Source organism: Bos indicus x Bos taurus, chromosome 15 (genome assembly GCF_003369695.1).
Source record: "Bos indicus x Bos taurus breed Angus x Brahman F1 hybrid chromosome 15, Bos_hybrid_MaternalHap_v2.0, whole genome shotgun sequence".
Lineage (NCBI taxonomy): Eukaryota > Metazoa > Chordata > Mammalia > Artiodactyla > Bovidae > Bos > Bos indicus x Bos taurus.
Genome location: NC_040090.1, coordinates 35,708,479 through 35,733,762, shown reverse-complemented (window position 1 = coordinate 35,733,762; position 25,284 = coordinate 35,708,479). Strand labels below are relative to the sequence as shown.

General features: G+C 40.8%; 2 pseudogenes; one reads left to right on the top strand and one right to left on the bottom strand.

Annotated features, from left to right (window-relative positions):
* Nucleotides 1-290: 290 nt before the first annotated feature.
* Nucleotides 291-24,004, top strand: LOC113904976 (annotated as a pseudogene).
* On the bottom strand, nucleotides 14,409-14,551 carry LOC113906076 (annotated as a pseudogene).
* Nucleotides 24,005-25,284: the final 1,280 nt, after the last annotated feature.

Sequence of the window (25,284 nt, the reverse complement as noted above, 5' to 3'; positions counted from 1 at the left end):
GTCCATATCTCATGGATATTACTCAAGGTTTTAGCCAAGTAGTAATTTTCCAGCTTTGTTCAAATGTATTGATAGTAGCTCGAAACATACATAAAATCAATATTTAAATTTCTACCTAGAGTTGATTCATATGGAATTCTTCTAGGTATAAGGTTTAGAATTCTGTGTCCTAAGATTGGGAAGTCCTTGACTTGGTGACTTTGAATTCTAAAAGATTAATGACTAAAGTTTATTCCTAGTCATATTATCTTCAATATTTCAGATACTTGGTACTGAATCTATAACACAGCATGTCTCTTGAACAAGTAATCTACACATATCTGAAACAGGATAGATTTGAGGTTTTGAAACAGCAGGGCTTAAATGGGAGCCGTGATGATTATGGTTATATCCCACCCATTAACAAGATCATCTACTATGAGGAATTGTGAGAAAGTAGGATCCTGTGTATTATATGGTCTAGTGAGGGCCATTAGTGATTGCTCCTCTCTCCAGTCGCTTTCCATACTGTGCTGTGCCTTGCTAAGTCACTTTAGTCCTGTCTGAGTCTATGAGATTCTATGGAATGTAGCCTGCCAGGCTCCTCTGTCCATGGGATTCTCCAGGCAAGAATACTTGAGTGAGTTGCCATGCCCTCCTCCAGGGGAATCTTCCCAACCCAGGGACAGAATGCGTATCTCTTAAGTCTCCTGCATTGAAGGTGGGTTCTTTTACCTCTAGTGCCACATGGGAAGCCCCAAGCCCCTTTCAACCTTTGCTATCTCTAGCCCCAGAAGGGCTCTTTCTGAAACCAAATTATCACAACCCCTGTCTTACTGAGTCTGAGGTTTTTGTGAGGGAAAGGAAAACTTGTAGGGCCCTAGACCAACAAGCTGCTGTAGCCCCTCACTCTACTCTAGCCCCATTCATGCATTAGTGTCACCAATTATTTCCTGCACCTGTTTTGTTTTTCTTTCCCTTCCCTTTCTTCTCCTGCTTCTTTTTCTTCCTCTACCCCTCTCCTTCTCCTCCTTCTTCTCCTTCTCTTCTATCTCATTCTCCTCCTCTTCTATCTCATTCTCCTTCTCCATCTCCTTCTCCTTCTATGTGTTCACAAGTTTTCTGGGACTTGTGGCGGGTGGCATTTATTTTATTTTGTTTTGTTTTCAATTAACAGAGGTAGGGAGATCCAGTGTTTTTCTCCTTCTGGGGTCTTGGGCTGGTGATAGCTGGGTGGGTCAGAAACTATGAACATAGATAAGGGTTCAGGAGTACACAAAGAGGGGAGTGGCAAAGTGAGGACCAGCTAAAGACAATGAAAGCCAGGGTGCTTCTCTTACTGCTTTCAAAGACTCTGTCTTTCGTTTCCATACAAGTAGATAAGTGGAAGAGATTATGGGTTTGTGCTTGGGGGTCTTGCATGGTTAACTGTTCAGAAATGCCTGGTAAGTATGCCCTGTGTAAAATATATGTGTGTGTGCATGATTATAAATATGTGAGTACTTCAAAATACCAAGGCTACAGTGACTAGATAGCATGCAAGACCTTGAAAGCCAGGGGGAAAATTCACTCTAATTTTAATTGCAATTAAAATAAATTTAATTTAAAAAGTTATGAAAACTAATTTGAATACCAAAGACAAATGCAAAATCACCTGAAAGAAAAAGAATGCTTCCCAGGCCAGAAACTCTTAACTATAATCTATGGGATGTTCTGATGTGTAAAAGTGTGTTAATCATTAGAGAACTGACCAAAAAGGGAAGTATAGGAAAAAAAAGATTGCTCTGTCGGCTTAGAATCTAGAAATGTTGAACCTCACTTAATATTTATGTTTAGTCCATATCTATCTTTCCCATGAAATGGATGAATAAGTGTGAACTTCCTGTCAAGATGCTTTTCCTTGGCATGACTGAATCCAGCTACTTGCCTTGTAACAGTTTGCTTCCTCTACTTTTACTTGATTGATATAAGGAAAGCATGTATTACTCACAAAGACGTGAAAATTCAAGTTATAAATCCCAATGTAAATTAATACATAAGTACATTGATTTTTATTTTTAGGTTTGTGTGCCTTTTATTCTGACCAGAATAAGTGTTCAAGAGTCAACCTCAACCTACAAACAAATGGGCCACATTCTGAAACTAATTCGATCAAAGGTCCTGTTTGCTGAGGTCTAAATAGTGCTGGTTGGCATTAACTATTTTGGCATTACTCCACTGATGTCTTGGTATGCATGTAGTGGTGGTTGCATATGTATGCATTCATGCATGCTAAGTTGCTTCAATTGTGTCTGACTCTTTGCAACCTGGACTGTAGCTTGCCGAGCTCCTCTGCCCATGAGATTCTCCAGACAAGAATACTGGAGTGGGTGGCCATGCCCTCCTCCAGGGGATCTTCCCAAGCCAGAGACCAAACATGTGTCTCCTGCATTGGCAGGTGTGTTCTTTGCCACTAAAGCCATCAGGGAAGCCCATTTATATGTATGCTGCTGCTGCTGCTGCTAAGTCGCTTCAGTCGTGTCCGACTCTGTGCGAAGACGGCAGCCTACCAGGCTCCCCCGTCCTTGGTATTCTCCAGGCAAGAACACTGGAGTGGGTTGCCATTTCCTTCTCCAATGCATGAAAGTAAAAAGTGAAAGTGAAGTCACTCAGTCGTATCCGACTCTTAACGACCCCATGGACTGCAGCCTACCAGGCTCCTCCGTCCATGGATTTTCCAGGCAAGAGTACTGGAGTGGGGTGCCATTGCCTTCTCCGATTTATATGTATTGGTGCCAACATGCATGCATGTGTGCTAAGTCACTTCAGTCTCATCCTACTCTGCGACCCTATGGACCGTAGCTCGGCAGGCTCCTCTGTCCACGGGATTCTCCAGGCAAGAATACTGGAGTGGGTTGCCATGCCCTCCTCCAGGGATCTTCCCGACCCAGGGATCGTACCTGAGTCTCCTGTGACTCAGGCACTGAAGGTAGATTCTTTACCACTGAGCCACCAAGGATGTCTGTAGGTGACAATATAAATATTAGCAATTGTTACTTTAGGAAATTAGGCTTTATTATGAATGATGCAGGAAACTCTCAGGGAACTTTAGACAAAGAGATTACCATACACGATTTGCATTTTTACCATTGTGCTTTGGCTGCCATATTGGGAAGCCACTGTCAGGAACAATGGTAGAAGAAAGATCAGTTAGGAGTGTGCAGTAAGCATCCAGGTGGAGATTATATTGCCTTACACCAGGGAGGTGGTAGCAAGGGGCCAACCTGTGAATAAATATTTAAAGTGACACCAAGTGGATTTTCAAACAGGATGTGGAATTTGTGAGTGTTTGTATGTGTATGCACGTGCATGCCTGCACATGCTCTTGTACTTGCTAATTTCTGAATGTAAGTATCTGTGTGGGAGCATGTGAAAGCTGGACGAGAAGAGTCTTTACATTGAGTTTTGTCAATTCCTTTGTTCATCACACTAACTGCCTCAGAATTCTTGCTTTAAAATGAGGATAGTGGTGCTTCCCTGGTGGTCCTGTGGTTAAGAAAGCACCTGCCAATGTAAGGGATACAGGTTCAATCCCTGATAAATCCAGGAAGATTCCATGCCACTGAGCAATTAAGCCCATGGGCCACAACTGCTGAGCCTAAGCACTGCAGCTGCTGAAGTCTATGTACCCTAGAGTCTGTGCTCCACAGCAAGAGAAATCACAGTGAGAAGCCTAAGCACCACGACTGGAAAGTAGCCCTCGCTTGCCACTACTAGAGAAAGCCTACATGCATCAGAGAAGGACTAGAGCAGCCAAAATTAAATAAATAAAATAAAATGAAGATGGTGGCTGGGTAGGTAGGAAACTCAGAAAGTATCTCTGGAGCATGTTCACACATTCAACTTTTAGCCAAAGTGACATGGAGAATGACAGCACTTCTTGGGTACTGATCAGGGGCCTAGAAGGTAAGACATTTTCCTGTGAGGCAGTAGCGCCAAGATGGGCCTGAGATGGTTCCTTAAGTCGAGCGTTGCCTGGTGTCATCCCCAGTCAGATCTGCCCAGCATGTCATGTTAGCAGATTAGGGGGTGCCCTAAAATAGTGAACAATGTTTTCCTGTTCCTGTTTCATGCCCCCTTCTTTCATCCTCATATCTCAGTCCATAACCACAGAACCCAGCAAAGTGGATGTGCAGTATGTGGAATCTTAAAAACGTGAGACCTAGGACTCCCCTGGTGATACAGTGGATAAGAATTCATCTTCCAATGCAGAGGACATGGGTTTGATCCCTGGTCTGGGAAGATTCCACATGCTGCAAAGTAACTAAGCCTGTGCTCTGCAGCTACTGAGCCTGCACCGCAACTAACGAAGCCCACACACTGCTACTACTGAGCCTGCACGCTGCTGCTACTGAAACCCGTGTACCTAGAGTATGCGCTCCACCAACAAGAGAGGACACTGCAGTGAGAAGCCCGCACACTGCAATGAAGAGTAGCCCCACTCACTGCAACAGAGAAAACCCCCAGGCAGCAAAGAAGATCCTAGTGCAACCATAAGAAAAATTTATGAAAATTTAAAAAGGTGAGATCTGGAAAAATTATTTAGTCATCCAGCCCTGCCACATCTTTATATACTGGAGGCAACAGTTTATAAGGTCTCTGTCCTGGGTTATACAGTACATGAGAAAGAATCAGGACTTCTCTAGCAAAGGTTTCATGCTTTAAATTACTCTGATCACATTTGATTTATTTTGTAAATGAAAAATTCATGTGCATGTACTTATAAGGTTTTCTTTCTTTTTTTTTTTTTCTCTTTTTCTGCTTCTGGCTGTGGGAGACTACCTGCAAGACGAATATGTGATGAACAATGACTGATCATTCAATGGCATCTATGGGACAACCAGAAATGCACTTTAAATCCAAAGGGAACATATTCCAGGATATGTCACATTCTGCCTCAGTATTCCTCTTTCCTCCTGATGCTGTCTCGAGTGGAGTTACAGTCAGGCAGTGTACTTCTCCTTTTTTGTCATCTGTCCTGTAAGCCTCCTCCTGGGAACACAGATAGCAGTCAACATGCGGGGCTGAGAACATCTGGCCACACACCCTAAGCCTCAGCATGACTCAGCATGACTCAGATGGCTGTTTTGGAGGCGGGAGCAGACTCTTGCCCTTAAGGCTAAGCAGACTGAGAAGATAGGGAGCAGGGCATTGACTCAGATCTAGGGGTGGCCCCGAGCATGAATGCCTATGGGAAGACAGCAGTGGAGGTTTAGACAAAAATGAATTATGAATTAAAGGGAAATTGGAGCTTATTTATTTGGAGATGATATGGTTGTAGGGGATAGAGGGGCCTGGGCTTGTAGGCAGGAGAGTCATTTAGTAAACGTTTTCAGAGAAGCTGTTATGTGGTAGAAACTAATGTCAGTGCTTGAATCATAAATAAGACATGTATCTTGCTGTCCAGGAGTCCTAGTCAGAAATACTAGTTAATTACAATGTATATAATATTACAATATTTTACATACTTAATAGAGATAGATGTGGGAGATGAAAATTATGACTCTCTAATTTTCTTCTCTGCAAGCAGAATAATAGTTAATTAACTTGGCTGTTGTAATCATTTTGCTATGCATATGTATGGGCTTCCCTGGTGGCTCAGTGGTAATGCCTGCCAATGCAAGAAATGTGAGTTTGATCCCTGGGTGGGGAAGATCCCCTGAAGAAGGAAATGGCAACCCATTCCAGTATTCTTTTTTGGAAAATTCCATGGACAGAGGAGCCTGGCAGGCTATAGTCCATGGGGTCGCAAGGAGTGGGACATGACTTAGTGATTAAACAACAACACTGCATGGTAGCTAGTTCTTGCATGAAGCATGATGGAGAATGGGTATTCTTCATTACGAGAAACCCATTCATCTCTCAAGTCTAATCTTACATTTCTTTAATCCTATAAGATCTTTTGGTACATTATTTATTCCCCCAAAATAAAGACAGCATGAGGCCCAAACTGACCTTGGAGAAGTTACATATAAAACAGGGTCTTGCCCTGGTAACATTTGTGAGGACTCACTGTCAAAGCTCTGCAAAGGGAGTTTCTGGGAACTTGCAGACCTTCTCATTTTTTGTACTCTTAACTCATCATCACAGCACTGCCCCTGGTGTGGTTTAGTGTCCTGAGTGCTTGGCACAAATTAAGATGTCACAAAGACCTAAATAAATAGATATGCCTATCTTTTAGGTTCATTGACTTTAATATACTCTCATCCTTAACCAAACTTGCTGCTTGGCCAAGGGGTCAAGAGGTCATTTGGGCCAGTATGGACTTAACCTACAATCCAACAATCTCTGTAGTCCAAGCTAGAGCCTCTTTTTAACCTGAACTTGTTTCCAATTCTTTTTCTTCTTTCTCTTACAAACTTTCCTACAGAGAGATACACCCATGTAGAGAAGGTATGGTCTGCAACCATGGCTTGAACCCTAATCTTCAATCTCCATGGTAAAAAAGGTAGGGAATAGGGGCAGCTTAACCTGCTTCTATTCCTTGGGTCCACAGTGGATGTCCTCGTTGATGTTTTGTTGTAGAAAGAGCAGAGTCTTTAGCAGCAAGAGAACCGGGCCTGCCTCTTAACCTCAGTACTTACCAGCTCTGTGAACTTGGACAGTTTATGTCATCTCTTTGATCTTCAAGTCACCCACACTTTAAAAAAGACAATGTCATATAGACAATAGATGAGCTCAGAACACCTGGGTTCAGAAACTGGAGCCTATTATACAGAGTGAAGTAAGCCAGAAAGAAAAACACCAATACAGTATGCTAATGCATATATATGGAATTTAGAAAGATGGTAACAATAACCCTGTGTACGAGACAGCAAAAGAGACACTAATGTATAGATCAGTCTTATGGACTCTGTGGGAGACGGAGAGGGTGGGGAGATTTGGGAGAATGGCATTGAAATATGTATAATATCATGTATGAAACGAGTCGCCAGTCCAGGTTCGATGCACGATACTGGATGCTTGGGGCTGGTGCACTGGGATGACCCAGAGGAAGGGTATGGGGAGGGAGGAGGGAGGAGGGTTCAGGATGGGGAACACAGGTATACCTGTGGCGGATTCATTTTGATATTTGGCAAAACTAATACAATATTGTAAAGTTTAAAAATAAAATAAAATTTAATAAAATAAAATAAATTAAAAAAAACAAAAAAAAAAAATAAAAATTGACTACTTATTCAAGACATTTTCTTACATTTTCTGTGCCTTGGTTTCCTTATCACCTGAGAAACATTAATGGACTTCTGAATATTGGTAGAGGATAAACTAAGTTAATTCACATAATGAACTTAAATTATATCTTAGCATATATGAAAAACTCAAGAAATATCACTTATCATTAGCATGAATTATGGGGTCGTGAAGAGTCAGACACAACTTAGCAACTGAACAACGACAACATATTTCAGGATATATACTTCACAAAACTACCATATTAAAGGAGACTATTTAAATACCTAGAATGGTACCTGACATGTAGAAAGATTTCAGTAAGTGTTAACTCCCACCCTCTTTTAATTTTCCCCTAGTCTAAATCTCTTCTGTTTCTTCAAGTGTCTTTCCTGTGGTCTCTAGTTCCTTAATCATCCTGTTTCCTGTTCAACTTCTGGTCAGATTCTTAGTGGACCTCTTATGCTTCAGAATCTAGGGTTGTACATGCTCCATGTGAAGTGAGATTTTCTTAAAGAGCAAAGTTGCTGTCAGCTGCCTTCATCTGCACCTATGCCTTTAGGAGTTTCAGCCTGAAAGCTTATCTCTGGACTTTGACCACAGTACCTGGGAAGATGGCCCAACTTGGGGAGGGGAAGGCTCTGCTTATATAGCATCTCAGGCCATTGTTCAATGATGTGCTGGGCTTTGAGACAGTCTGCACATCTTTAAGTGTGGTTGGTGTTATTTTCAAGAACTTACCTGTTGTTTTGAGATGTGTGGTCCCTAGTGAGCCCACAGCTCTAGCCTGAACTGCTGTTATTGGTCCTGACAGTGTGTCTTCAATAACCCCATAAAAGAGTTATAGTTGTTATCCTTATTTTACAGATGTCAAGACTGTGTTCAGAGGAGCCAAGGCCCCCTTGTTTGGCTGGAGTGTCTCACGTGGTGGTAAAAAGTAAAATGGTGCTGTCCTGGGCCTCACTCCCCTTTCCCCTGCTCACTTCTGTTCTCACAGTCTATCTGCCCTGAGACTCGAGACTCCACCCGAAGCCACCAACCTGACCTGACCACCTATCTGACTCAACAGACCTGTAGCCCTTCTGGGCCCTGATAGCCAGCAAGTAGTCTTGGCCCCGCCCTCTCTGTGACCTCTGATAGACACATCTTGCACCCGAGCTCCCAGAGTCCCTGTGGAGACCTCGGGTTTGCTGAGTAAAGTTTGCTGAAGTTCAAACCCAAAGAAACTCCTGCTCCCAGAGTTATAGTCCCAGACTTCTCCAGGCCTGCCTCCTGCATCCAGAGCCCCATTCCTCTGCTCTCCTAGACCTATCCATCTCATGCTCCTCAGCAGTGCAGCAAAGGGCTTGTGAGCTGTGGATTCAAAGTCTGATTAGGGTCCTAGAACTAGTGATATATCTTATATGTCTGACTGAGGTAACATTCCTTGACTCCTCTCAGGTTAGTCTTAGTCTTCTCATCTCAAAATAGAGATGATGATCTTATCCATTTTATAGTTTATGTGGGATTAGAAGAAAATATGACACACTGAAGCAGCAGCTTATTTAATTAGACTTTAGAATATAGAAGTTCTCAAGAAATAATAGACTTATCATCTATTAATCCTGTCCACCTTCTCACACAACTCTCCTACTCACTCCCCATCTCCTTAGTTCCCCATATTCCTCTTCATTCTCTCTTACTTATAGTGATTTCAGATGTTTAAAATGGGATTTGGGGGATAAGCCATTAACAAGTGAAGTGTTTCTTGAAGGAGCCATATTCATCAAATGGATCTTCTCAGCAACATTCAAGGGGAGGAGAGGGGGTGAAAGTCAACAGCGGGAGCCCAGGAGGGAACCCCAGGCAGCTGTACTCAAGGAACTGAGAGTAGGAAGCTGAGGACCAGTCTCTGGATGCTGGGCTCATAGGGAACTGCTTCAGCGAAATGGGACATAGACTGGGAAAAGTAGTTTCAGACTGGAGGTAAGGATATTTTGATAGGACCAACTGAAGAGAGGATCTCTGGAGGTTTGGAGCAAAGGGATCCCTGTCACACTAAGAAAACCTGCTCCTTGTGGACACTGGTCTCTTTTCTGTGCATATCCTATGGGACTCCTGATTTTAGGACAGGCTTCACAAAGCCCTGACTGTCCCACCAGCTGGACCCCTGAATGGGAAGAAAATATTGTGGTTTTCACTTGGAACTCTCTTTTCTCTCTGGTTCCCTCTTTTCCTCAGCTCAGCATATCCACTTGATAATTTGATTCATCCAATGAAGAAGTGAGGGGGAGAGCCTTTTCTCGTGTGTGTCCATCACTGTGTGTATGATAGGGAAGAAGAGACTGAAATGTAACAGCACAGACCTTCATAGAGCTACGTGACTCTAAGAATTCATCAAGGACAATCTTCAGCTTACCCTGTTTCATACAGTCATGGAGAAGCACTTCCTCTTACAGGGAGGCACTCATGGCTTTTCCACTGAGCCTGTACCTTTGTTAAACAGCATAATATTTACAAAGTTCTTATGCAAATGAAAATTCTTTAGTCCTGTGTCGCATAATAATACTCAAATCCCTGTTTCAGAAGATAACCTTCCCATATTGGCATAGTCATTTTTTACTATTGTCAAAAATATTGACTATAGTCAATATTTTTAAACCAAAATTGCATGCATTGCAATATGGTGACATACCAGTGACCCAGAGAGTCACAGTCCTTGACTTCACAAAGCCAACTACTTAAATGAAGACAATAATCATAACCACCACCCTTTTTCTACTTAGTATACTCTTCTTTCTAGTATACTCTTAGTATACTCTTCTTTCTCTCCTAGTATACTCAGAGAAATAAGTTAAATGATGTAAGTTACACAAAATCCTTGCTGAAATGTCTGGCACATTAGTAAGCTTTCAATAAATGCCAGTTGTCTTATTATCACTTTTACAAATACACTGGTGTAAAGTGCAGAATAAAATAGTGGTTGGCTCAATAAAAATGGCGGAAGACTCTAGAGCACTTAGCATATATAAGCCACAATCCTTGCGCATATTTACTCTCTCAATGTCACAACAATCTTCTGAGGATGTTAAAACCCCATTTTACAGGTGAGAGAATTGGGTCATACAGCTAGTAACTGGTGCTGAGTTCAGCTACTCAGACCATCTGACTTGATAATCGGTGCTCTTAACCACAGCTCTCTACCCCTAAGACTTCCTTGAAGGAAATGGTTCAATCTCTGAAGTGAGTTAGTGGAGGCAGCTAAGTGGGGAGGGTGTCAAGTTCTTTCCTAGATGTGTGAACAGAGAAGAGAAGAAGAGCGTGCTCTCTTCTCCACTCAGCAACCAGCACACACACACTAGTACCAGTTGGTTTGCTTAGGAGAAATTTCCTAGCTGAATGAGAGACCTCGGGAAGTCTTGCTAGCTGAGTAGTATAGGGTTCAATAACACTTCTGGTTATTGAGGGAATTTACACATTTAACCAGCAGAAATTTTCTGTTGGTAGAATGACAATTTTATCTGCACAGTGCGCTAAGTCACTTTGTCCATGTCCAAAAGAGAAATCTGAAGCTCAGGGAAAGATGAGGACTTTATCAGTGTGATGTAATTTGTCATGGAAATGCCCAGGCTAGGACTCAAAGCTCCTGACTTGCTCCCCAGGGCACTTTCCCTAAGGCCCTTGGCCTTGAACTGTGCTCTTTCTGAGAGAAGGAATAAAAGGAACCTAAAATATCTTAGGGTACTTTCCATGCTATAGCCAGGCTGGGATCAGTGATTCAGTTCAGTTCAGTTGCCCAGTTGTGTCCAACTCTTTGAGACCCCACGGACTGCAGCACGCCAGACTTCCCTGTCCATCACCAACTCCCGGAGCCTACACAAACTCATGTCTGTTGTGTTGGTGATACCCTCCAACCATCTCATCCTCCATTGTCCTCTTCTTCTCCTGCTTTCAACCTTTTCCAGCATCAGAGTCTTTTCCAATGAGTTGACTCTGCATCAGGTGGCCAAAGTATTGGAGTTTCAGCTTCAGCATCAGTCCTTCCAATGAATATTCAGGACTGGTTTCCTTCAGGATTGACTAGTTGGATCTCCTTGCAGGCCAAGGGACTCTCAAGTGTCTTCTCAAACAGCACAGTTCAAAAGGATCAGTTCTTCGATGCTCAGATTTCTTTATAGTCCAACTCTCACATCCATACATGACTACAGGATGAGCCATAGCTTTGACTAGATGGACCATTGTTGGTAAAGTAATGTCTCTGCTTTTTAATATGCTCTGTAGGTTGGTTATAGCTTTTCTTCCAAGGAGAAAGGGTCTTTTAATTTCATTGCTGCAGTCACCATCTGCAGTAATTTTGGAGCCCAAAAAAATAAAGTCTCTCACTGTTTCCATTGTCTCCCCATCTATTTCCCATGAAGTGATGGGACCTGATGCCATGATCTTACTTTTCTGAATGTTGAGTTTTAAGCAAACCTTCTCACTCTCCTCTTTCACTTTCATCAAGAGGCTCTTTAGTTCCTCTTTGCTTTCTGCCATAAGGGTGGTATCATCTATGTATCTGAGGTTATTATTATTTCTCCCAGCAATCTTGATTCCAGCCTGTGCTTCATCTAGCCCAGCATTTCTCATGATGTACTCTGCATATAAGTTAAATAAGCAGGGTGACAATATACAGCCTTGACATACTCCTTTCCTGATCTGGAACCACTCTTGTTCCATGTCCAGTTCTAACTGTTGCTTCTTGACCTGCATACAGATTTCTCAAGAGGCAGGTCAGGTGGTCTGGCATTTCCATGTCCTTCAGAATTTTCCACAGTTTGTTGTGATCCACACAGTCAAAGGCTTTGGCATAAAAATAAAACAAAAGTAGATGTTTTTCTGGAACTCTTGCTTTTTCGATGATCCAGCGGATGTTGGCAATTTGATCTCTGGTTCCTCTGCCTTTTGTAAACCCGGTTTGAACATCTGGAAGTTCACGGTTCACGTACTGTTTAAGCCTAGCTTGGAGGATTTCGAGCATTACTTTTTTAGCATGTGAGATGAGTACAATTGTGCGGTAGTTTATAGGCTATTTCAATGACAACATGCTGACCCTGACTGTAGGAAAGTAAATATAGACAATACATAGTTAATTTTCCCTGGTGACTCAGATGGTAAAGAATCTGCCTTCAGTGCAGGAGACCCAGCTTTGACCCCTGAGTGGAGAAGATCCCCTGGAGAAGGGAATAGCTACCACTCCAGTGTTCTTGCCTGGGACAGTCCATGGACAGAGGAGCCTGGCAGGCTACAGACCATGAAGTCCCAGAGAGTCAGATACCACTAACACTTTCCAATCCAACAAAAGTGATGGATGCAGCATTAGGATGAAGGTCAGAATTTAATTTTCAATAATAAAAAAAGATAGGTTTTTCTTTCTTGGGCTCCAAAATCACTGCCGATGATGACTGCAGCCATGACATCTGAAGATGCTTGCTTCTTGGAGAAAAGCTATGACAAACCTAGATAGCATATTAAAAAGCAGAGACACTACTTTGCCGACAAAGGTCCATATAATCAAAGTTATGATTTTTCCAGTAGTCACGTATGGATGTGAGAGTTGGAGGCTGAGAGTTGGAGCCATAAGGAAGGCTGAGCACCAAAGAACTGATCCTTTTGAATTGTGGTTTTGGAGCAGACTCCTGAGAGTCCCCTGGATAGCAAGGAGATCAAACCAGTCAATCCTAAAGGAAACCAACCCTGAATATTCATTGGAAGGACTGATGCTGGAACTGAAGCTCCAGCAGTTTGGACAACTGATGCAAAGAGCAGACCCATTGGAAAAGACCTTGATACTAGGAAAGATTGAAGGAAGGAGGAGAAGGGGATGACAGAGGATTGGATGGTTGGATGGCATCACCAATTCATTGAGTTTGAGCAAGCTCTGGGGGATTATGAGGGAGAAGGAAGGCTGCTGTGCTTCAGTCTATGGGGTCACAAAGAGTCAAACATGGCTGAGTGGCTGAATAATAACAACAAATCAGAAGGAACTTAAAGAATAAGACTTTGAGTTTTCTGACAATTGGCACTGGACTAGAATGCGTGATCTGAGGCCCTGTAGTTCCTGTTTAGCTACCCTCAGGTAGAAATCTCTGCAAAGAACTAGTGGTCCTCCAAACCAGTGCCCTGAGATAATATTTTTTCTCATGAAAAAAGTCCAAGCAAGTCCTTTTCCTATTCCCTGAAATCAGCAGAGAATGACTCTGGCCCACCTTCAGGGAGAGGGAAGATTTGAGGAGTTTGAGACAGTGACTTTAGGTGTTCACAATCTTCTTTGTCCACCAAGTTTAACACTCCTGTCTACTTCCACAGCTAACACAGTAGGTGAGAGACTGGAAATGCTGAGAACCTGGGATCTCAGATGCAGGGAAAGAGGAGATTTTAGTGTTAATTCCCTATTTCTTCTTCTTTTTTTAATTGAACTCTAATTTATTTACAGTATTAGATTACTTTCAGGTGTACAGCATTGTGATTCAGTATTGTTACAGGTTATATTCTATTCAAAATTATTGCAAGAGAATGGCTATATGTCCCTGTGCTATACTATATGTCCTTGTTGCTTGTCTATTTTATACACAATAGTTTGTATTGGGTTGACTAAAAGTTTGTTCAGGTTTTTCTATAACAGCTAATGGAAAAACCCAAAGGAAGTTTTTGCTAACATGGTTCTCTCATAATCCTACTTCCTTAATTGGTCCCTCCCTTCCCTCTTCCCTTTGGTAACCATGGGTTTTCTTTCTGTATCTGTGAGTCTGTTTCTTTCTTCCATATGCACTCATTTGTATTACTTTTTATATTTCACATATAAGTGATCTCATACCAGTCATTCATTCCCTATTAACATTATTAACATGCTCCTGAAACTTTTTAGTCCAATCATTTTGGAAGTATGAGTTGTAGGTCAGAAATTGTTTTTAATTTTTTAATTGAAGGCTAATTGCTGTACAGAATTTTGTGTTTTTTTCTGTCATGCGTCAACAAGAATCAGCCATAGGTACACCCATGTCCCTCCCTCCCAAACCTTCCTCCCATCTCCCTCCCCATCCCACCCTTCAGTCTGTCACAGAGCCCCTGTTTGAGTTCCCTGAGTAATATAGCAAATCAAAATTTTTAAAAAATATTTTGGCTTCCTTTGACATCAGAATTTAACCTAGGCACTAATGAATTAAACAAGGCCCGATATCTCAGATCTGAGACTTAGTCTTTAAGTCCCCTCCCTTCATCCCTGTCCCCATTACCACAAACTATGCAGTCTAGTTTCCCACACTGAATCCAGAGTGCAATGGATAAGCCTTGCCCTTGGAAAACCACCTTAGTGATCATGGTATGTCTCCTGCCAGGTAAATATAAGACTGGGACTTTTCAAACAGGGTAAGGAGACAATCATGAAGGGAAGATTTAATTCATCTATCTATTCATCTATTCACCACCTATCTATAATATTCATTCATTCATAAATGTAAGCAAAAAGCTTGAAAGTGCTCAGGTCCTTGTGTGTGTGTGTGTGTGTGTGTGTGTGTGTCTGGGTTGAACTTAAGTGGAAGTACAACTCTGCTGCCCCTCCGTGGTCTTCAGACTACCCTGCAAGTCTCTGTCAACTCCTTAGCTTGATTTTGAGATGCTATGTAAACCCTGCCCTCTCTCTGTTTTAATTTCCTCAGGATAATAATTTTCAAAATAGAATAATCGTGTCATATGTAGGAGGGCATTTTCAAAAATTAGACAAACTTAGATTTGAGTTCAGTCTTTGAAACATATTTATGGCACAGAGAAATTTAATTAACTTGTATGAATCCAGAAGTCTTCAGGATGAAATTTGTATAATAGGGTTATACTATTTGTATATATAGTATATATACTATTTGTATATATAGTATATATTTCTGATGCTCTACATACTTCCTATAGTTCCTAGCATAAAGTAAGACCCTTATAAATATTATCTTTTAATATATGTATTATAAGCACCTTCAGCATATTATTCCCTGGTGGCTCAAATGTTACAGAATCTGCCTGCAATGTGGAAGATCCGGGTTTGTTCCCTGGGTCAAGAGGATCCCCTTGAGAAGGGCATGGCTACACACTCTAGTATTCTTGCCTGGAGAATTCCGTGGACAGAGGTGCCTGGAGGGCTACAGTCCATGGGAATGCAAACAGTCAGACACAACTGCCTATGTTCTTTGAATGATTTGAGCTTTACATGCAATATCTCACTTAGTCATTAATACACTATGCAGAAATCACTTATTCCCCTTTTCCAAGTGAGTAACGTATAAATTAGAATATGTAAGAAAATATTTAAGCATTATATAGCTAGAAAATAATTTTATTTATAGAATACTCCAACAATACAAACACTCATAAACTGAAAATTGATAGTTCTTATCCTACAGTCCTACTCTCATTCCTCTTCCTACAGGAAACCAGCCTTAGCAGTCTGGTGTGAATCCTTCCAGAATGTATTTCTGATTCATGGGGATGGGTGTGGCAGAGAGGAAGAGAGAGAGAGAAAGAGGAACAGAGGGGTGAGGAAAGAGATTCAATATTTGTTTATCTCTTGAAAAAGCTTTTCCTATTATGTTAAATTGAAGGTAATATTTCCTTTTTGAAATCTGGGATAAATAAAGACAGATTAATATCTAAAATCATTTGAAGGTCTGTGACATTTTGAAAATGTAACTTTATGTTTTACTATTAGAAATGAGAAAGAGAGTGTAGCCATTTCCTCAGGGGACATTACTGGGGAGAGGCACTCAAATACCTTGTCTCTGCAAGGTGGGAGCACCTACCTTCAGTCAAGAGACCTCTTCAGCACTCCCTTCATAGGAGGCTCCACCCATCTTAACCTGGTAACTACATGAGTATGTCCACCCCTCTGATGGCCATAGCAACAGCAGCAGCCTACTTTTCTAAACAAATCTTCCAGATATATATTAGAGAGTGTTAACACCCTGATAAGATAAAAATATATAGTTTGTTCTTTTTTATCATTATGATTACCACTGACATTCTCAGTCTTTCATGTGGTCACTCTGGTTACACTGAAGGTCAGTTGGCTATGAAACATTAAATCAGAGAAAAGGTAACCTCATCCTTACAGGTTTAAGCTGAAACAGTTAAGCAGAGTGAATTAGAAAGCTTACAAATATTTTCCAGAAAGTGTGAAATGAGTCTTCTCCAAATTAGTGCATAGAGAAGAATAGTGGACAATGGACCCTGTATTAGGATGAGCAACTCTAGCATAAATCTTCACCAATTTTTAGTCCAGACACAAAGACAGGCTATGTGGATCATGCCACGGAGGCAAGAGGTGAGAACTGATGGGAGCAAGAAACAAAAAGCCGTTTGATCTGGGAGAGTAGAAAAGAACATAACAACAGTCGATTGTGATGCTAACAGTGCAAAAGAGATCCTGGTAAAGAGATGGAGGCATAAGGCAGGGAGTAGCAGACAACCACGTGGTAGTCAAAGGATTTGGCCATCAGGAAAAGAATACCATAAAGAGTAATCTAAGGATGGAGCAATATTAGGCTTAAAAGATAAGCTCTGAGGCATTAAAGCACAGGATTCCATGACTGTGAGGAGGATGGTGAAGGTTAAGTTGTTTTTCAGTCGCTAAGGCATGCCCTACTCTTTGCAACCCCATGGACTAAAGCACACCAGGGTTACCTGTCCTTTACTATCTCCCAGAGTTTGCTCAAATTCATGTCCATTGAGTTGGTGATACTATCCAACCATCTCATCTTCTGCAACCCTCTTCTCCTTTGCCTTCAATTTTTACCAGAACCAGGGTCTTCTCCAATGAGTTGACTCTTCGCATCAAGTGGCCAAAGTATTGCAGCTTCAGCTTCAGCATCAGTCCTTCCAAGGAATATCCAGGGCTGATTTCCTTTAGGACTGACTAGTTTGATCTCCTTGCAGTCCCAGGGACTCTCAAGAGCCTTCTCCAGCATCACAATTCAAAAGCATCAATTCTTCAACGCTCAGCTTTCTTTAGGATCCAACTCTCACATCCCTAAATGACTACTGGAAAAACCATAGCTTTGACTATATGGACCTTTGTTGGCAGTGATGTCTCGGCTTTTTAATACACTGTTTAGATGTGTCATAGCTTTCCTTCCAAGGGGATAGCACCTGTTAATTTCATGGCTGCAGTCAGCATCAGCAATGATTTTGGAGAAAATAAAATTTCTCACTGCTTCTACTTCCCCCCCACCCCCTTCTATTTGCCATGAAGTGATGGGACTGGATGCCATGATTTTAGTTTTTTGAATGTTGAGTTTTAAGCTAGATTTTTCACTCTCCTCTTTCACCCTCATCAAGAGCTTAAGTTCCTCATCATTTTCTCCCATTAGAGTGGTATCATCTGCATATCTGAAGTTGCTGATATTTCTCCTGGCAATCTCAATTCCAGCTTGTGATTCATCCAGCCTGGCATTTCACATGATGTACTCTGCATATATGTTAAATAGGCAGGGTGCCAATATACAGCCTTGTCATACTCCTTTCCCAATCGTGAATCATTAAGTTGTTCCACGTAAGGTTCTAACTGTTACTTCTTGACTCTCATACAATTTTCTCAGGTGAAGATAATGACCAGATGCATCTATCTCACATGGAGAGGAACATAGGCTCACTAAAAAAGGGTTCTTTCCTGATGTTGGCCAGAACCACAGCACTGCCCACTGGGTCATGTAGAGCTAACAGAATGAGATAGAGATTCTGGAAGAGAGGGCTAGGTATGCCTGTGAGACTGAAGTAGGAGCTTCTTGGTGTTAGTCACTGTGGGTGTGACTGGTAAAGGAACCACAGAGGCCTTTGTCTTAAAGTCACTCAGAAATCTGGGCCACAGTTCAAATCTCAGATGCATAAGAATGCAACAATGGATTTAGATAAAGCTCAGTGGTTCCTTACATTCCATGAATGTTGATCAATTTAGGTGAACTTGGGAAAATGGGCAAATGTGGGGAAAACTAAGAAACTAAGAGAATCTTTTTCATTTTTGGAGGTCTGGAAGTGATGGTCACTTTATCCTAAGTGCGAACTTTAAATGACATTGTAATAAAAAGCAGGATTGGAGTAAAAGCAAACAAAAAGGCAGAAACAAATACAAATGTACAGTATCTTACACATGATCTGCCTCAATAGTTTTGGGAACTTTCTCATAAATTAGTGTTTATTTATTGCTTATGTCATGCACAGATACTGATTATTAGGTAGTTCTCCTGGGTGCTCACCTCCAAGCAGAGGCACAGCATTTGAATTCTCTACCTCAGAATTCTTTTATTCCTCTCAATGGGAGGAGAGAGGTATGGGGACAAATGATGTGATGACACCCCTGATTTTTCCAGGAACACACTATTACCTTCATATTCCTTTATCCAAACCAGTCACATGGCCAGCTTAATCACAAGGGCTGATGGATCTGATAGAAAGAATATAGATTTCAGGACCCTGCACTGTCTCTGCCATACTGGTCACTAGCATTTAGCATTATCTCAAAATCTTCTTGGTTCCAGAAAGAACAAAGTCACTAAAGGGAAGTTCCTAGTAATGTACAGAGATTTCTGACTGGAGTACAACATATGCTAGTATATAAAAATTTTGCAAGTTAAGTAATGAATGATTTGAGAATTTCAAAGTTCATAGAACATTTAGAGGCTTTGTACAGTCATCTACATTTTACCTGGATATTTAAAATGCTAGTAAATAAGTGTGTTTCTTTTTTTCAGATATTTATAGCACTGGGAAAACTTTGAGATAGTCTGTTCCATTTGTGTACAGCTCTGATTGTTGAAAAGTCTTTCCTATATTGATCTAAAAATGTGCCTCCTTGTAACTTGCCACAATAGATTTTAGTTATTTTATATAAAGAAACTCATATTAGTTTTGCTTAAAATGCCACTCTATGTTACTACCTATCTTATTTTCTTTACATAAAGTTCAGTTCTAATCTCTTCTCAGTTTCTATCTATGATCAGAAGATCTTTGCCACTCTTATTTTGTTTTCCCTTCCAATTCTTTCGTATGTATAAAATGCTAACCTCAATTCATATTTAATAACAGGTTAATGGGTGCATTTTCAGCACTCAAAGACAGATTTAGGCTTAAATGTCTAGCCAGTATAAATATTACCTTTTAAAATGTATTTGTTGTATTCATCTGTTCCATCATGACAACATAATGAGGACAGCCACTATGGAGAACAGTGTGGAGATTCCTTAAAAAACTGGAAATAGAACTGCCTTATGATCCAGCAATCCCACTGCTGGGCATACACACTGAGGAAACCAGAAGGGAAAGAGACACGTGTACCCCAATGTTCATCGCAGCACTGTTTATAATAGCCAGGACATGGAAGCAACCTAGATGTCCATCAGCATATGAATGGATAAGAAAGCAGTGGTACATATACACAATGGAGTATTACTAGCCATTAAAAATAATACATTTGAATCAGTTCTAATGAGGTGGATGAAACTGGAGCCTATTATATAGAGTGAAGTAAGCCAGAAAGAAAAACACCAATACAGTATACTAACACATATATATGGAATTTAGAAAGATGGTAACAATAACCCTGTGTACAAGACAGCAAAAGAGACACTGATGTATAGAACAGTCTTATGGACTCTGTGGGAGAGGGAGAGGGTGGGATGATTTGGGAGAATGGCATTGAAACATGTATAATATCATGTATGAAACGAGTCGCCAGTTTAGGTTCAATGCACGATACTGGATGCTTGGGGCTGGTGCACTGGGATGACCCAGAGGAATGGTATGGGGAGGGAGGAGGAAGGAGGGTTCAGGATGGGGAACACATGTATACCTGTGGCAGATTCATTTCGATATTTGGCAAAACTAACACAATATTTTAAAGTTTAAAAATAAAATAAAATTAAAAAAAAAAAGACTGCAGGTAACGAATAGAGTACAATTCTAATTTAGTCTATCAAAAATAATACATTTTAATGTCTATTCCCAAAGCAATCTCCATACAATTTGTGTACCTGAATCACTTCAAATTCCAAAATCCAAAACCTTCAGTTCAGATTTTACAAGTCCATGTCATTTAAGCAAGTTTGGATTTTTCTCCTGCTTCCTTCCTCTTGTCCACTTACTGGGTGACAGTTGGTCCTAATAGGTCATCTGTACATATCCCAAACAGCAAACTTTTGCATTTATCCATTCTCTTTCTTTTCATTTCACGAGTTTTATTATTTTAGAAATACAATGTTGAAAGGTTAAGGGGTTGGTGTAGGTAGGAATGGTGATTTATGATGATTTATACATCAGGTAAATAGGCATTGACAAGGGAGCCCCACAGGGGTCATAGTTCAGTGGATCAACTTAGTGGCAATCTCATCAGTACCCACATCAACAAAGTACCTGCCACTTCAATGTCCAGACTGATCTTTTTGTCATTGACAGTATTCCCTGAAGTGGTGGTCATTTCCACAGAACATTCATATTTCCTTTGTCCATCTCCACTCACCACCCACTGCTCTTTATTAGATACGTTACTATATGCAAAATCCTCAAAAATCTATTCTTATTTTTATATTTTAATGAAATGGAAGTGGTACAAAGATTGTTGTCATTTCATTCTTTCTAAATTCCTCTTCAGAGATATCAGTAATGATGATAAGAGAAAACAAATATTTAACAAGACTCTGGGTAGGTTACTAGGAGGAAGTGATACTTAGGGACTTCGGGAAAGTCATGTACACACTGAGATATTTAAAATGGATAACCAAAAAAGACCTATTGTACAGTACATGGAACTCTGCTCAATGTTATGTGCCAGCCTGGATTGGAGGAGGACTTGGGGGAGAATGAATACATGTATATTTACGGCTGAGTCCCTTCTCTGTTCACCTGAAACGGCCACAACATTGTGCTAATCAGCTAGACTCCAATATAAAGTGCTTTTGGTGTTAAATAAAAATTAAAAAAACAAAAGACCCTGGGTACATATAGGTTCAGTTGAATTTGGAAGAAACTAATGTTTCTCTTCGGAGAGGGCAATGGCATCCCACCCCAGTACTCTTGCCTGGAAAATCCCATGGACAGAGGAGCCTGGTAGGCTGAAGTCCATGGGGTCGCTGAGAGTCAGACATGACTGAGCGACTTCACTTTCACTTTTCACTTTCATGCATTGGAGAAGGAAATGGCAACCCACTCCAGTGTTCATGCCTGGAGAATCCCAGGGACGGGGGAGCCTGGTGGGCTGCCGTCCATGGGGTCACACAGAGTCGGATACGACTGAAATGACTTAGCAGCAGTAGCAGCAATGTTTCTCTTATGTTAAATGTTACTTGCTCAGTCATATCTGACTCTTTGCAACCCCATGGACTACAGCCCGCCAGGCTCCTTTGTCCATGGAGCTTTCCAGGCAAGAATACTGGAGTGGGTTTCCATTCCATTTGCTAGGCTATCTTCCCAACTCAGGGATCAACAGGGGTCTTCCCAACCCAGGTCTCCTGCATTGCAGACAGATTCTTTACCCATTTGAGTCACTAAGTTACTGCGATCAGCTTGCTGTGAAATTTCTTGGTTATAGGCAATCAAAGCTAACTTGATTTGATAAGAGTATACTTAATAAATATTTCATATTTCAAAATTTTCTATAGAAGCCTATTCTTAATTTTTTCTGGTTATGAGCTTTCTAAATTCATAAATACAAGAAGTTTTATATGATGCCTCCATTAGCAATATAGCAGCCATCTTTTTCACTCTGGGAGCCTCATCTTTTCCATAGAGATGGCTGTGTAAAATTTATGCATTCAGTTATGAATTTCTGATATTGCTTTTGTCATTCAGATACTCACGATTTTTTAAAATCTATGACTCAAGGCTTCTGAGACATTTGTTCCAGGAGTTGTCTTCCTCAAAATGTTTCCTGTGAGAGCTCTCAACTACCATCTCTTTTCCTGTTTTACAGTTTGTGTCCTGGTGTTTCAGGCCTCAGGTCTTCTGCAGTACAGAAAAATGTCCTGAGCCCCCGAGTCTACGGAGTGGGGCTCCATATACCTTGCCAAAACGAGTTTACCAACTCTTCCCACTGGGGGGCGCTAGTGGTAAAGAACCCGCCTGCCAATGTAGGAGAGGAGATGTGGGTTCAATTCTCAGCTGGGGAAGATCCCCTGGAGAAGGGAATGGCAACCAGCTCCAGTATTCTTGCCTGAAGAGTCCCATGGACAGAGGAGTCTGGGAGGCTACAGTCCATAGGGTTCCAAACAGCTGGACACGACTGAAGTGACTTAACATGCATGCATGCATGCCCACTTATTCTGATTTCTCTAGACTTTCACAAGTCATCTCCTTATTCAAATTCCTCTTAAGATATCACTATTGATATTTCTCAAATATTTCTTGGTGAGGGACCCAATTCTATGGATTAATCATTTTCTTCAGTGATTAACCAGTGACACAAATATCTGATTGATTTCAAGAGAGAAAATCTTAATTGGTTCATATTGGAAAAATGCCTAAATGTGAAAGATTATATGAAGAGGAATAAAGGAGTGAAGAGTATGAAATAGAGCCACAGAATCATTTGGGTAACTAACCATAAAGGCTAGAAACATAGATGTGTGATTGATAAAATAAAAGTTGGATGCTGAAGAGTAAATTGTTGAGATTATTAACTTGGTTAGTATTATGTTTATTATTCCAGGAAAAGGCTTTGCGGATAGAGATTTATAATTAATTAAGACTGAGACAATACATACATTCTTGTATATTTAAGGGAAATGTACAAGGCTTGATAATATGCTGTTAAGAGGATGGAGAGAAAGAACAAATACCGTATAATAAGCGTGCCTTGAACAAGGCACTTCACCCGCAAAACCTACCCTGTGGTCCAGCAACAGAGCAGCTCCCTTCTTGCTGACTGGTTTCCTGGGCTTAAAAGCAGTTCACCGCTGGATCCCTCTTCCTTTCTTTATCATATACCTCTCCATCCTTTCTGGCAATGGCATGCTGCTCGTCCTTATTTGGATGAAGACAGTCTTCATGAGCCCATGTACTACTTCCAGGCTATGCTGGCAGGTACAGATCTTGGGATGATGCTAACTACAATGCCCATAGTCCTGGGTGTCCTGTTGCTGGATCAGAGGGAAATTGCCCAGAGTGCTTGTTTCACTCAATCCTACTTCATTCACACACTGGCTATCGTAGAATCAGGTATCTTGCCTGCCAGGGCCTATGACCGTTTCATTGACATCCGTAGCCCTCTGAGGTACAGCTCCGTTATCACCATTTCCTGGGTGATGAAAATAGGACTGTGGGCATTAGTGAGTGACTTTGTGTTCATTGTACCCTCAATTCTGCCACTCTATTTGTTCCCATACCGCCATCCCCATGTTCTTTCTCATGCCTTTTGCCTCCACCAGGATGGCATGAAACTCACCTGTGCTGATATTACATTTAATCATGTGTACCCAGTTATTCTGGTTGCTTCAACTTTCTTCCTAGATGCTCTGATGATGCACTGATGATTCTCGTCTCTTCTCGTCTCATCTAATCTTTAAGACAGTGATGGGCATTGCCTCTGGAGAGGAGCGAGCTAAGGCTCTCAACACATGTGTCTCCCATATCAGCTGTGTCCTGGTCTCTTACCTCACTGTGATTGGCCTGACTTTCATCCACAGGTTTGGGATGCATGTGCCACATTACCATGAGCTATGTCTAATTTCTCTTTCCTCCATTCATGAATCCCCTTATATACAGCATCAAGACCAAGCAGATTCAGAGAAGCATTGTTTATCTATTTTCTGTTAGCAATAGGCTTGCTTGAGCCTTGTTTCAGACCTTGAGATCTCTAGGATAATTTGGCCTTTCTCATTATTGGAAGAGAAACTTGGTTTTATGCTCACTCATTCTTTTCCAAGATAGATGAGATTTAAATTATTACATACAGCTGTAAGTTGACTTGAGCAGGTTATATATACTACTTATTTACTATTTGACTATAGAGTATATATTAGAATAAATACATAAAATATTCTAATAATGAATATAATGTCAGTGATCTTAGGGAAAGGGATATAGGAAATAGTGAGAAGGGACATTCTAGATCATGTATGTGAAGAAACAATAAGTATCAAGATAAATAGATGAAGAGAGAGAGGATGAGATGGTTGGATGGCATCAATAATTCAATGGTCATGAACTTGGGCAAACTCCGGGAGATGGTGAGGGACAGGGAAGCCTGGTCTTCTGCAGTCCATGGTATAATGAGAATTGGACACAGCCTGGTGACTGAACAACCGCACAGCCTGGTTCAAACTTGGTTGGTCTGAAAAATATACGTGCAATTGGAGATACATTTTGTGTGCTCTATAAAATAGAATTGTAATGATAGCATCTTCCTTTATCTATGTTTTGAATCTTTCTTAGAAATGATGTTGTTTCATAAGTAAGGAAAACTAGCAAATGTATACAGCTCTAGAAACTTACTCCTGAAACTTTAGTTTCCCTTAGCAAATCCATGTTTTATTTTATTAAAGGGAAATTGATACAATTAAAAATTAAATAGCAACCAACCAATTTCCTATCAGCTAGTTTTGAAGTCAGATGCCCTAGCACACCTTTCCTTTTTCCCAGTAAACATCAATATACTAATTTTCTTCTTTCCAATTTTCTAATTGGCTTCCTGATGTTTCACTTCCTGTTTCCGTCTCTGCTCACTTCCTTCTGACAGAGAAGAATTCAGAGCATTTTTACTTTACGAAATTTTTCTGCTGATGAAGACAGAAAACCTGTCAGTAGTAATGCTGTGCGCTGATTGAATAGGTTTTTCCTTCATCTTTCTTCAAAATCTTTGTGTTTATGCTGTTCATTTTGGTTGAAATAGTCAACAAAAATACAAAAGCTTTCATCAATCTGGAAAGAAACATGTAAAGTGGGGCAGGGATAAATTAGGAGTTGAGATTAAAATATACACAGTACTATATATAAAATAGGTAACTAATAAGGACTTACTATATAGCACAGGGAACTATACTCAGTATCTTGTAATAAACTATTATAGAAAAGAATCTAAAAAAGAACATACTTATATGTCTGGATTACCTT